This window comes from Cyprinus carpio, chromosome A9 (genome assembly GCF_018340385.1).
Source record: "Cyprinus carpio isolate SPL01 chromosome A9, ASM1834038v1, whole genome shotgun sequence".
Taxonomy (NCBI): Eukaryota; Metazoa; Chordata; class Actinopteri; order Cypriniformes; family Cyprinidae; genus Cyprinus; species Cyprinus carpio.
Genome location: NC_056580.1, coordinates 26,482,441 through 26,498,069, shown reverse-complemented (window position 1 = coordinate 26,498,069; position 15,629 = coordinate 26,482,441). Strand labels below are relative to the sequence as shown.

Here is a 15,629-nt window from a genome sequence, read left to right as displayed (position 1 = left end):
TAAGAAGAAAATAAATTAAAATGTGCAATTGATTTTGCTTTATTACATACACTCTCAGGAAAAAAAAGGGAAAAAAATGTTGTCACTGGGGCGGTACCTTTTCAAAAGGCACACCTTTTTACCTAAACAGTCCATATTGGTACCTTAAAGTGTATGAATTAGTACATAAAGTGTACCTTTTGGAAAGGTACTGCCCCAGTGACAGCTTTTGTACCTTTTTTTTTTTTTTTTTTTTCCTGAGAGTGTAGAAAATATTTTAAAATATAATTTTAAAGAAATATTTAGATATTATTTAGACAGTATTTTAAAATATAATTTTAAGTCTAAAGTAAATCAATGAAAAAGTTAATAGAAAGTTCCTAGAAAAGTCTAAAGTTAATTAATAACATTTAGCTGCATCACGCTGGATATGTTTCCTTTTGTGATTTGATCTGAACGGAAACAGCTCATCGGCGTGAAGCAGCTGACACAGAACAGCATACGTCCAGCAGATATTCTCCAAAATGGCACCAGAATGATGAGGAGGAGACAAATTGTTGAATTTTTTTTTTTTTTTCGCACAGTATTCTCGTAGCTTCATATAATTGTGGATGAACCACTGATGTCACATGGATTATTTTACAGATCTCCTTGCTACGTTTCTGGACTTGGGAACATTTCAGTTCAGTCATTTTTGGGTGAACTAACCCTGCAAAATGTCAGATTCATTGTTTTGTCTCAAGATGGACGCTAGTAATGTTTTAATATAAGGCATATTTCTAAAAACTACTTAAATATTTTAATTGAACTTTGGCCTAATCCTGGTTTAACCTAAGCCCTGTCTGTGAAACCAGGCCACAATTAATGTTTTTAAAATTATATTTTAACATTTTAGCTATGCTCAGCTGTAAATATTTCATTGACTAAAAATTTGTTTTTCAGTGAAATTTCTATAAAATATTTTTTTTTCACAACTCTAACATGCTTGTGAACTAAACTATATATATATATATATATATATATATATATATATATATATATACATACACACGTATATATACATACACACACACACACACACATATATATATATATATATATATATATATATATATATGTATGTATATATGTATATATATGTATATATATATGTATATATATATATATATATATATTTATATACAAATATATATGTATATATGTATATGTATATATATATATGTATGTATGTAATATATATGTATGTGTGTGTGTGTTTCATTACTTGAAGTAAAATAAAGGTTATCTCAAATCTGCAAGGAAACTTTAAACAAAATCTAATAAAAATGACAACATCAAACAAAAGAATTAATAAAACTTTAGCAAAAATAAATACGCATAAAAAACCAGATTCAAAATAGTAATAAAACTATAATAGTATCTCAATGATATTAAAGTAACACTGGTTTATATCTGTCTGAGATTAACTCCAAAATTCTTATCCAGTAATGACAAGAAAATTTGTGAAAAGTTTATGGAAATTCATTAGTCGAAAACAGGGGAAAGAATAAGGGATTTCATTCTTTAAATTCATGAGTCAGTCTGCTGTTTGTTCATCTATAACAGGAGAGGTTGTGCTGAACAGATGTATTTGAGCAGGTAATATTTTGGCTGTGAGATTTGAATATAAAGAGCTCTGTGTGTGTGTGTGTCGGTGCTCAAGGCTGCAGGCCGTGTTGACTGCTCTCTTATGCTTTACAAAAATTGCTGTTTTGGCTCCGATGACCCATGATTTGTTTTACATAGAGATTGGAAGAGGAAGTCAAATCAAGGTTGTGATCTCTGTTCTCTAGCTTCAATAATACAATCCAAAATGATTTGCGCTCAGAGTCTGTGAAGCTGAGAGGAGTGGAAGCACCGGAGAAGATTGCTGCAGCTAGGAAACCATTCGCTGATCTGCTTGGATAATGTCCTGAAATAACCGTTTGATCGGCGGCAGATCAGACATTGAGCTGCACAGACAGGAGCTCACAGCTCAAACGTGCAGCTAATTCTGTTTGATAACTCGACACAATACAGTAATAATACTGTAAGCTTTAAAACACTGCATATGCTTTGTTACATCAAAACAAAAGGTTATGCTGATATGTAAAACTTTTGTAATATTTCAGAGCAAAACAGGATACTCAATGAGAAAATAGAATGGAAGTCAACGGTTATTATAGTAAACTCAAACTATAAATAAAAATGTTTGTCACTTGAAATAAAATATGCAAAAAATATACATTTTATTTCAGCTAGTTGACAGCATTTATTTTCATTTATTTTTATCTAATTTACTTAAACTTTTTTCTTTTAAGAACATTAAATGTAATGAGATTGTAATAATGAGTCCCTTACATTTACAGAAAAATAAATGAAAGCAACATGTTAATATGTTCAGAAGACTGAATGTATTTAGTATGTTAAGAGAAACTTACTAAAATGTAACTAAATAAATATAAAACTAATGCTAACATTAGTTATCATATCATATTATTTAAATAATATTAAAATGACACTGGTTTACCATCAAAACAAGAGCACATTTGTGAACTTAGTTTAAGTTAAAACTCTAAAATTACTAACTGGTAATAAAATAAATTAAAGTTAAAACTAAATAAATAATTATAAAAATGAAAAAAAAAAAAACACACACCACAAAAACATCTTACTAAAATTAATATAGAAAATATAACTAATTTAAAAATATTAATAAAAACTCTCAATGATACTAAAATAAATGACATGATTTTAAATTAGTTTTAGAGGTGGAGCAAGTTTTTACATTTTGATTATTGGGATAAAATATTTTTATTTAGAATTAGGTGTACACTGCTTTTTAAAGACTTAGGGTCAGTGCATCATGTGACACTGAAGACTGGGGTAATGATACTGAAAATTCAGCTTTACATCACAGGAGTAAATTACATTTTACAATATATTCAAATAGAAAACAGTTATTTTAAATTGTAATATTTCACCTTTTTTTGATCAAATAAATGCAGACTTAGTGAGCAGAAGAGTATATTAATAAAATAAAATCTCGGTTTTGATTTCAGTTGTCGGTTCTCTCACTTATTTATTGACTTGACAATTTGTAATTTCTCTGTTCCGCTTGACAGATCCTGCACTTCACGAGCAAAAAAGACTCATGTCGTCAGAAATTATACAGCACATGGAGAGTGACTTTTATGATTTTGAGATGAACTGCGGTCTGCTGCTGCTTCAGACAGGTCGGTTCTGCCTGAGAAATAATGCCGCCCATTACCCTTAATGACTGCCATGGGAAGGGCTGGTGACAGGCTTCACTCCTACACACTTCTTTCAGTTTTTTAGTCTTTGGCCCGGGTTTCCTGATAACATTACAAAACACACTCTGGAGATCTTAAGATCAAGTACATTATGTTGAGATGGATCCAGCACCTGTTTCCCAAAGCAGTACGTGGGTCGCCTGTTAAACCGAGCTGAAGTGCACTGTTATTGGAGCTGTCAAGCCCAAAGAAGGCCAAAACATTTGCCAATATCTTCAATAGTTTCTCTCCAACACGAAAATACTGGCAGATGGGAAATGCATGTTATCTGTTCTGTTAAACGTTAAAACATTTAGTTCCTACTGCATAAATGAATAAATGTAAATGTACGTTTGGTCAAACATGGTTTCAGAAATGTTTAAATGAATGTGAAACCACGAGCTCACTCGATGTGAATCATTTTAAGACATTGAAATGGACAAAAGCCTGAAATTTCCAGCCAAATCAAATTGACAAGCTGATTTTCAGTAATGAATGAATATAAACAATTATTGCAGACTTACCACAGAGTAATTATCGTTAGCTAAATCTAAAACTAATAAAACATTTTGTTAATTGAAATAAAGCTGATGTAAAATATATGTATTAGATGGAAAAACATCTCTAAATTTCATTCAATTTAAGTTGAAGAACTAAAATTACTAACTGGAAATAAAATAAGATCTAAAACTAAAATAGAAATAAGTCAATTAAATAGTAATATTTAAAAATTAATACAAATGATAAAAGCACATTACAAAAATACTAAAAAATATAACTAAAACTAAAATGAAAATAAAACAAAGTATAAAAATAAAAGCTTATTCAAAATATAAATAAAACTAATTTAATTTTAAAATATTAATTAAATATAATTTAAATAATAGTAAAACAATACTACCATCGAGACATGCAATAAAAAATAGTTTTAACTATTTTAATTAATTTATCTGAGTAAGTTGGAACACTTTAATTACTGCCTAGAAATAAAATAAATAAAAACTAAAACTGAAATGATACTAAAACCACAATAAAAGTAAATTAAATAATAATAGAAATAATAAAATGACAAGCACATAACAGAATTACTAAACATTTAACTAAACATTTAACTAAGATTAAACTGAAAGTACACTTAAAAACACAATTACATAATGTAAATAATCCTGAAATAACACTGGTTTACCTCAGTTTAAGTTGAAACACCAAAATTACTAACTGGAAATAAAACACATTAAAAACAAAAAAACAGCTAAAACTGAAATAAAAGTAAATAAAATAGTATAATGTTTTTAAAAAAATTATAATAAAAATATTTGTATTTTTTAATTTATTTATATTTTATTATTGTAAGGCAAAACTGAAATAAAATAAAATGAATTGAAATAAATAGTAATATTTAAAAAAAAATGGCAAAAGCACATACAATTACTAAAAATGTAACTTAAATTTAAATAAAAGTAAATCTGAAAGTATTCAAATAAAAGCTAATTAAAAACTTTAATAAACTGTAATATTATTTAAATAATATTAAAATAACACTGGCTCGTCATCAAGACTTAAGAACACTCAGAATTTTTTTATACAGTATACTGGTCAATTATTCATTTCTTGTTGAAAATTAAATGAGAACTCAATGAGAACACTTTTTATTCTCGATTATAGTGTACAATAATCAAAATGCATTATAATCATTTATTCCGTGTCCTCTCATGAACTGAAAGCAAGTGGAAAGATGCATTAAAGTTGCACGTAATTGACTTATGAGTGGTCCGATACTGAGATAATGATACTTTTTGGAAACGTGACGTGGAGATTAAGAACTTCTTACATGGCACTAACATTCCAGACGTAATGCTTTAAGGAACCCAGTTTCTTTCCTTGTTTCTTCTTTTCACAATTAATCACGGTTTTGACAGTGAAAACAGCTCTGAGCTTTGTGATGTGCTCTAAACTTGTGTTTTTTTTTTTCGGAGAGAAGTACATTAAGACCGCCTGAAGCCCGGGCGCCACACTGTGCCATGTCAGCCTTTTGCCTTCATCTTCAGTTTGCATCCGTGCGATTCCAGCAATAAGTGTTTGTCGGAGTTGTCTACCAGTAAGCATTCAATTATGTGTTATCGTTTGAAAACACAAAATCCGGCGTCATACAGAGAGGTCTTATCAAGGCCAGCTTTAATTAGAAATCTGGTGGGAAAGGGACATCCTCAAGAGAGGAGAAGGCATGCTTTGGACCGAGACCTTCATGCATCATTTAATGGCAGCCGGGATAAACTGAGCCTTTCAAATGGAAAGAAGATGATGATCTGAGCCAAATGGGAAAACACAGCACGCATGTATGTGTTTGTGCTTGTCTGACACTCCGTTCTGGTTTTATGCATTATTTAATAATCTCTCGCTGTATACTTTTCTTAATAAGTGTTTTTCTGTGCATCTGCAGACATGAGATCCTGAGGGGCTGTTCACATGGGATGCGTTCTTGCTTTCTGTCTGCACTAATTTCTAATTGTGGCTTTGTGTAAATATGCACTAGATGGATGTCCTTGGCAAGCCTTTCCTTTAATGCAGTACATTTTTATGTCCACATAAAATACAGGTTACATATCTTTACAGATTAGATATTTAGCTGTGAACATAGGGCTGAATTTGAACATGAATTGTTATTTTTTTGTAATATATATACATGTAATATATCTATACTTCTAACATGAAAAACTGGCAGTTTATGAAGAAATATTCCAGGTGTTCCTTAATTTTTCACTTTCTCTTTTTTTCAAACAAAACATATTTTCTTGAGATGTTTATTTAGTTGATGTTCAGTTTATAGGTTTTCCCTGTTTTCAATATTACTTTCTATACTGTCACTCTTTTTTTCCTTTTTTAATTTAACTAATAAGCGAGTTTATTAGTTCATGACATCCTCCGAGAAGTGACATCATTTTGGAGGGAAAACAGCAACTCAGTCAGTATTAGCAATGGATTTGAGATGGATTTGAAATTAAATAAATTAATATTTTGAATTAGATTTTTTTTATATATATTTTCCATTTTCATTTTAAGTTTAGTTTAAGTTTGAGATTTTTTTTATGTGATTTTTGTCAGGGCTATTTCAGTTTACTAAAACTAAAATTAAAACCATAAAAGAACTTGAAATTAAATGAAAGAAAAAAATCTGAAGCTTATTTTATTTTTAGCTAGTTGCCATGGGAAAATTTATCATTTTAGTTTCATTTAACTTGGTACTGAAAGGTCCTAAAATAACTACAATTATAATTGTATAAATTAATAAAATCAATATAGGAATTAAAAAAAACACTAGTAAAAAGGAAAAAGTTACTAAAACTTTAAAATTGAAATGAAAATAGAAGATTTTGTTGAGGCCTAGCTTGTATACTGCCTGTAAAAATGTAAAGTTTTAAATAAGTACTTCAATTTAAACATTTATTTTAGTTGCCATGGTAAATACAATTTTTATCTAAAATTTATATTTGATTTCAGTTTTATTTCAGTTAATAAAAATGTTAATAAAAATTTAGTTTTTTGTCATTATACGAAAAAATAAAATATAACACAAGCATATTCGTTTTTGTTTTTTTACAAGTGTTATTTCATTCTACTGTGATCCATTTTTAATACAAAAATATGTCCTTTGTAAAGTCCAAAAGCCATTATTTACATCTAACCAGATGCAATCTGGCAGATTAAAGCTTTAATGGCCTGTTTTATGAGACTCGTACTGCACTCGTGCCATTTTGATTGTTTGCATAGAAATGCAGTTTTGTAAATTGAAAATGTCAGGTGTTAAAGTAGAAATGTCTTTATTGGTTAGGCGTTTGAGCGCCCTGCTTTCAGATCAGTGCAAGACTATAAATCACAGCCCTTCCTCTCTGATGTATAGAGGACAGTATAATTGCTCTCTTTACGGAGTAGAATGCAGAAAGCTAAACCTAGCGGCTAGAAGAAATGGATGCCACCGCTTTGATAAATAGGTGTCTTCACATTGTTCCTCTACTAAGGATTTGGCCTCTGCAGAACCATAAATCACCATATACGTTGAATCTTCTGGTTGTTTTGTGTGATTATTTCACTGGTTTGTAATGTCTCCCCGAGGTTCAAGATATGACTTGTATTTCCCTTTCATGAATATACATGGCTTTGCTGGATGATTTGAAATGCATGCCAAATGGGAAGGGGGTGACTGCTTTCGGCAATGCAAGTCAAATTTGAATGAGTTCGGGGCCTAGCTTGGGTCCTGCCTGTAAAAACTGGAGGAAGCATTGTTTTTCTACATCTCCTCGGGAATTTAGCAGTGTTTCAGTGCATTAGCTCCAGCGGATCTCATTAGATTTCAGGTACGGCTATGTCTTCCTGGATGGCTGCTTGTTCTGCTGAAATGTGCTTTGACTTATGTTTTTTTAACATGGTAAAAATATGGGATGTTGCTAGCAGATGCTGATCTTTTATTAACATACTACGAGATATTTACCTGACGGCTTGTATTGCAACTTTTTATTCCAGTATTTTGCTGGTAGCATGCATATAACTCATGCAATGACACAAAGAGGAACTGAACTGTAATTCAGAGGAATTTCATTAGTTCAACACAAGTTTTTTGACAAAACATAATTACAAGTATAATTTTGACTAATTGTGCCTGTTTCTTGTCATTTATTTCTCAACCGATTAGACATGCTTTTCTAAGCAACGTAAAACAATGAAAACAATTAACAGCCATCAAAACAGATTAACCCCCATTAGTCATTTTGACTCAGAGGTTTTTCTTTTCTCCCAAAAAAGGAAGTTTGGGTTATCACATTGGACTAAAACTTTTTGCTAACACAGGGTATAGCAACTTCCTCCCAAAAATTTGGTGTATGTATGTATGTAATACTTTTTAGGGGTTTTTCCCCCCACCTTGTTAAACTTGTGGTGTTTTGTCAAAAATGATTGGCCAACAAAATTGCTTGTAAAGCTCACATTTTTCTATATTATTACCAAATATTGGATTTAATCTTTTTTTTTTTATCAACGTCTTTTCTTTCAGTTAGTACAGATGTTTTAATATTTCTTATTTAACTGATTGCTCGTAGCCCTTATTGTTTTGAGTTTATGCACCTCAGTTTTTAAGTGAACATTGCCAAAATTATCCACAAACACTGCTGGATCATAACTGATTACATCTAATCTGGATTATATATTCAGATTCCAGAAAAAAAAATTAAAAATTTAGAGTAATTTACTGGCATGCAGCTTCTTATTTTTTATTTTTTACTTTTACAGTATTAGCACTGTACAGTTCATTTCCATTTTTTACTTGTATAAAACAATCCAGTTGTGATACAGCACTGTAAACCATTTTTTTTTTTTAACCACCCCAACCCCATAAAAATCACAATAACTTATATGCATTTGTCCTGATAATATTCTTTTAATTGTTTTACATTTTCTTTTTAAAAACACAAATTACGAATCTTGACTTCTAGCATGCACTAGCTGAAAACAGGCATCACCACTGTCCCCTGGGGACTCTGTATCTACGTACTGTATAGCATGGCCCAATAAAATACAGCAAAAATTAGTTTGTGTTAAATTTCAGTAATTTTGCCAAGCTCTCTGATGAGAAACACAAGGCGGGGATTCAGGCCCCATTTACACTAGTGCATTTTTGTTTTAAAACGGCGTTTTAGAATGAAAACGATCCTCGTCTATACTGGCATTTCCGCTGTGTTTTAGAAACAATCTCCATTTACACTACACAACCTAAAACGCATGTCGTCTATGTGCTTGGAGCGATCGAATGGGGAATCTACCTAAACATCTAAGGGTACAACAATGCGCATGATGTTATTGTTTACACGGTCATCAAGGATACACAGAGCGAATGTGGGCAGCCACGCCATTGTTTTCAAAAGTCTCTGTTTTGGTCCGTTTACACTGAAACGCAACCCTGGAGTTTTCAAACTAAAATGGGGTCTGCAGTGTTTTCAAAAGTCTCCATTTTCGAGGGTGAAAACGGCGGAGTAGTGTAAAGGAGAGGTGTAACCGTAGCAAAAGTTTTGGGTTTTAAAACGAAAACGCACTAGTGTAAACGGGGCCTCAGGCTGATGCTTTTACTTTGCACCCTCTTTCCAGAATTCCATCAGATCTGTGACTTTGAATGGCATTTGGTGCCACCAAGGTTGATTTTCAGAATGAAAAAAAAATTAAAACCAGTGTTTACATAATTTGCCCCGACTGTCAAATCTGCTGCTTTATGCATTTTGAGATTATGCTATATACATCTGAATGCACCTACAAGGAATGTCCATAATTAGTTTATAATCCATCACAAATCATTAAACTATTCCTTATGCAGTCCTGTAGATCAAACAGTAGAGCAAAAAGCTTTATTGCTGGGTTTGGTTCCCAGGGAATGGATAACTCAAAAAAACTTGTCAGTTGGTGTTATCACTGTTACAACTGCATTCGCAAGAAAAGGCTCAAGAAAATACACCTCTGATGCTGCAGATGACATGATCCACAAACTTGAAGATAAAAAACAAAAGAAGTACTTTAAAATGCAGTTTAAAAACTTCACCTAAACAGGTGTTTAAACACTTTACTTCAGTATTTCGCATTAGTTTGCTGTTAAGGTAAAGTATGGATCGTCAGATTAGCTAACTTGCTTTAAAGAAGCAGCGGAATGTACAAACATTGTTTCTCAGTTTAACTAAAGTTTATTTTGGCTAATATAGGTGACATTTACTTACTCCCCAGTTGATGTTATCGCCATTGTGATGGCATTCTGGCCGACAGTCAAAAAAAAAAACACTCCCGACATGAACACGTCACAATGATTAATGTTTGCTATTAACAAGCGAAAACATCTAAAATATCTCTGTTTTGCATAAAACAAAAAATTATATACTAACCTTTTTCTTGAGTTTCTGGTACATAATTTCTTTTTTCCTTTAACCTTCACTTCCACCAAACTGTAAAAAAAGAAAGAAATCTTCCTTGCCATTGGTCAGTTTTTCTAGGGCAAGTTCATACTGTAAATGGATTTACAGTACAGAAGGATTACAGTAGTGACCATATTTTCCTATAATCCTTTGCTGTTTACAGTAATATACTGTATACACATACAGTATCTCATTGTACACATTACAGTAAAAGACTGTTCAAATGACAAAAATAGGTTACAGTGTACTTGTAATTAGATTACATTATGTTTTAAAATGCATATGTTTTATGGATTACAGGATTACATATTATTCACATAATGACAGTAAATTATTCACAATTTATTGATTCACACCTGTTATTTTATTTTTATTTTATTTTGCTTTTAAACATTTCTTTCTAAATGAACCTACAACTTATATACATCAGACTAACAATTATGCAAGTTGCTAAACATTGCTAATGCATTGCTGTGAAATGTCTAGAGACTTTTGCTAATTCTTAATATTATTAATAATTAATATAATTCTGGACAGAAATATTTCAAACTTGGAAGACTTTGGCCATGTGATGTCATGTTTTCATGTTTGTTAATATTTGTACATGTAATGTTTAATCCATTTCATGATATTGATAACAAAGAATGAAATATATTTTCTTATGCTGTTTTTAATCAAAATGGTTCACAATATTCACATTCAAGTCTATGTGATAAATGAGTTAAGTTAAAAGTAATCAAAAAGTAGTCAGACTACATTACCTAATGAGTACTCCAAGTTATGTTTCTAACTACAATTTTTGTCATTTAATTTGTAATCAGTAACGAATTACAATTTGTAAATAATCTACCAAGCACTGTCCACAAATAATGCTTTTTGACTGAAGAAGTGAGGTGCATAATATAGCGTTTAAGAGATTTCTTTAAGCAATTTTTAAAAGGCTGTGAAATTTTAAAGGGCCCATCATTTTTGACTGGGAAAAGCAAAAGCTTAAGGGTTAATTTTCTAAATGTAGTGAATATACTATTTAGACCTCGTCTAGTTTTTAAGGTCACTTATAAAAGTTGAAAAAATAGACTTTTAAAGACTGCATGTCATTAATAGTAGGAAGGCATTTTTTATTGGCATATTGACACTTGATATATTCCAGTATGCTTGTAATTATGCAAAACTATTCATGAAAAATATTAGAGTCACAGAGATGTGAAGCTGGCTTAAATCAATGCAAGAGAAATTAAAAATGCAATTATGATTGAGAGCCAGTCTGCTGTTTATTCCTGCCAATGGTGGTATTTTTAGGAGCTTTTGGACAAAGTAAGGAAGGTTGGGCACCATAGAACTGAATAACACTTTGCATTCAAAACTGGAAAATACAACATATAAGCCTGTTGCATTTAAATTTAACATTTTATGTTGTAATTTGGGTTTCAAAATGACAAAATAACCATGCAAAGGAATTGATGGTTTGCCCATGACATTTAACATTTTCATCTGAGTATTTCCTCACTCTTTTTGGCAATAATCACAATGCTGGTGCTCGTGTAAACAGACAGTTAGTCATCTGCATAGCGGATGCTGGAGAGAATCATTTTACTATCATTTAGTGAACATTTGGATGGCCGTGTGTTTGGCAGATGTGTCGATACTTGTGTGCGTGAGTGACAGACTCTAAGTACTGTGTGGGATTCTGTGAGACTCTGGCTGTCATCCCACTGTTCTGTTGCCATGGAGATCGCTTGTCAATCACACAAATGAGTGCACCTGTTGAATCAATTTGCATTACATATAGCAGTTTTTTTCTTTATTTTTCCATCGATGCTCATCATTGTTACATTTGGCTGTAGTGCTAAAGAGGATTCAGTAACAAAGGCTCTTTAGACCCGTGCTTTGTTACAAAACCTAGTCAGCTGCCTAGTAGTGTCTACATAGGAAGCCTTTAAGGCATTATTGGATACACAAAGGGTGCCTTTATCATAAAATACCTTGTTTTGGATAAATTCACATGTATCCTTCATAGAGAAGGCAGTCCCTTAATGCATTGTGAAGTATAATTCATACAGTATGCTATGCTTTTTGTTTATTAGAGCCAGGGTTATTATCATTTAACTTAAACGTCTCAGTTACGTATGGTAACCCCTTGTTCCCTGAAGGAGGGAATGGAGACGTCACGTTAAATGACCGATGAATTGGGATGTCGCTGCGATAGACCAATCTACTTTGAGTGTAAACTAAACGAGCCAATGCACATTGGCATGCAGTTATTGCATCCAGCTGCAGCTGATCACAGTTGAGCATAAAAAGACAGCAGGTGCAATGCATACCAGGTTATCACTAAGGAGCCGAGCCGGTGACCCGGCCGCTCAACAGTGGTACAGCAGATGTGGCGACGGGACATGACGTCTCCGTTCCCTCCTTCAGGGAACAGGGGTTATCATACGTAACCAAGATGTTCCCTTTCAGTCGGTCACTCTTGACGTCATGTCAAATGAACGACGAATTGGGATTCCTACAAAGTGCCATGAATGCTGCCCCTTCCAGTGCCCTGTGCGAGCCACCTGTGCCTCTTTTTTTGTGTAGGCCAGGGCTCGCAACAAGAAGTTCCATTCACCATTGTCGAAGCACTACCAACTCAGTGAGACTGGATAACAATAGGAAAACGTACCCGTTCCACTTGGAACAGGGATGCTGCGGAAGCTTCATTCTTCCTGAAGGAGGTCTCGGAAGCAAATACACATGAACATCCGTTTAGGTGCATATGGAAAATTGGAGGTGATTGTAAACCTATTGGAAATGGCAGAAGTCTGCCGGGGAAACACAGGCTCTGAGGCTATACTGTGGAGTTTACACATATGGGATCCACTTAGGTCTCTCACATGGAACCCAGCTTTCTACCGGTTCTCAAGGATTCAGACAGCCTTTCCCTTCTGCCGGCCTCCGTAACAGACAAAGAGCTGGTCTGAGGTCCTAAAACTTTGTGTCCAGTCTACATAGCATCTCAGTGCTCGGACGGTACAGAGCAAAACTAGGGCTGGGTCTGCCCTAGTGAGGGCAGCACTTGCAGATTCACCACCTGATCCCTGAAGGAAGTAGTAGGAACCTTGTGCACATAGCCAGGCCGGGGCCTCAGGATTGCCTGGGAGTCATGCGTTCAAACTCTAGGCACAAATTGACAACCAAAATGCTTGCAGGTCCCCTACCCTCTTGATGGAGGTCAATGCAAACATGAGCATGAGTGCATATAAAGCATATATAAATCTCAGTTAATTTTAATTTTGAAATTTACTAATACATTATTAAAATCAAAAGTTGTATCTGTTTAATATTATTTAATGGACCTAAGCTTGATGGACCCCAGCATTAATTAACAATGCTGTATTTTTTTTTTTTTTTTTAATAATGTTATAATATATACTGTAATGCATTGCTTGTTGTTATTTAATGCATTAGCTAATATAAAGTAATGAGAGCGTACTGTAAAGTGTAATCCTAAACCATAAAAAAATTACTTGACATAAACACAATAACTGAAATTAAAATAAAATATGTTAATATAAATATAAGTTGAAGTACTAAAACAAATTAAATTAAATAATTAACACTATTTGGACATTAAGAAATACAAAAACATATAAAATCACTAAAACAAAACCTAATAAAAATGACAACAAAAAATTAAGCTAAAATTAAAATGAAAATATTAACAAAAACTGTAATAGTATCTCAGAGATACTAAAATAACATTGATTAGAGTATTACACTGTTAGCTCAGCAACATACCAACTCCAAATTCTACTGTAATCAACTGTAAATTGAATGTTTTGCACTTTGTGTGAGATGCACTATTTGCACAGGTGCATTAACGCATGGGCTTTAAGGGGCTGAAGCCCAGGGGCCTACACTTGGGAGGGGCCCACTGGCTGCTGGGAAACTGTTTTTCAAATAATTATTTGTATATATGGGAGTTCGCAGCAGTGACAACAGCATTCTGTAAGCAAAGTTGTCTGAGTTGGTGTCGCAAGGATGAAGTTGCCAATCCCGACTCGCCATCTCCTCATTAGATGCATTTTTAGAGAGAAGTGCATCTTTACGGATTATGACTGTAATGAAAGATTTTGTTTTGTTTTATTTCATTAAGTAGTAATTTAAAGCTTTCTATATTTGTCATGTCTATTTGAGGCATGTAATCGCTGAGTTTCGGTTCATTTTTGTGTAGCGCTCATGTTCAAGACCAGACGGCAGAAAGCGCATTATGTTTGTTTCCTTTATTTTATTAAAATGTTTTGTTGATATTGTGAATGCACACAAATACACGTAGATCCTTTACAGTTACGAATGACATATTACTCTTACCTTTTTGAGCAAAAATATCGTGGTGTATCCACTGAAAAAAATCCAAGTGATAGCGCTGGCGCCTCCTTGTCCTGCAAAGCGTGCTTTAGCTTGAACTCTCTGTACAAACTTATATTTTACGAACCAAAATTGCTCCAAACGTTTTTTTAAATTAACTAAATAAAAAAATTAAATGAAATGAAATATAGTCACTTTGCCATTAAATGCAAAACGTATCTATTTTAATAGCTGAAACAGTAGTATAAGCTTGGGACAGTAATTCTGATATGCTGTCGGACACGGGCCAGGCTCTATAAAGTGCAGCTTAACTAATAACACAACACTGCTGTGTGAAAGGAACTGGACCGGACAACTTTCTGTAATGTCATACAGTGCGACTTCATTAATTTACAAATGTGTGGATAAAATCTGTGTCAGTTGAAAGTTTTAGGTTCAGTCACTGTGTTCCATCAGAGGTGCTGCTTCAAAGTCTCAATTTTAAATCCGGGGATGGAAAAACAGTAACCTTATTGCTTAAATGTAATCATTATACTTTAAACGACTATGATTGAATTAATCAAACAGAAGCATGGCATGTTTCAAAATAAAAACGCAGTTAGCAATCACCAAATAGCTCACATTTATGCCAACTTTTGTTTCAATCTACTGATGATGAATAATGAATATTTTGTGTAATTTGTTGTTTAAATCATACCTGTAAACTGTAAGCCAAAAAAAAAAAAAAAAAATTTGGGAGGGGAGACCTACCGTAATGGTGTATATGCTCTGGATATCTTAAGGTGCCCCTGACTGTTTGTTTGATGCACAGATGCAGAACGTTCCAAATCATTCACTTATGATTATCCATAATGCTCTGAATGCTGCCTATGTAGACTGTAAACTGCAAGGTAGCTCACTAGGTTTTGGAACAGAGTGTGCATTTTTAATTTTCTCAGTTGATTCAGCTTTAGATTGGATCCCTGAATAAATCAATTCATATACAAATCCATCAGCTTATGACACAAAAGTTGTGCGTATACCTCACGTTTTCATTCTGTTGCAGCAAAAA

At 32.9% G+C, this 15,629-nt stretch overlaps 1 protein-coding gene across 7 annotated transcripts in view; it reads left to right on the top strand.

Annotated features, from left to right (window-relative positions):
* The window catches only part of LOC109047680 (beta-1,3-galactosyltransferase 1-like), a 151,887-nt gene that overhangs the window by 126,227 nt on the left and 10,031 nt on the right, over positions 1-15,629 (top strand). Inside the window, exon 1 of one of the 7 annotated variants that reach the window (XM_042764300.1) lies at positions 3,081-3,233. The exons of the other annotated variants lie outside the window; for them this stretch is intronic. The gene's annotated coding sequence lies outside the window, so the exon portion shown is untranslated. Of the gene's footprint in view, positions 1-3,080; positions 3,234-15,629 lie in introns of those variants that run through there. 7 annotated transcript variants of the gene reach the window in all.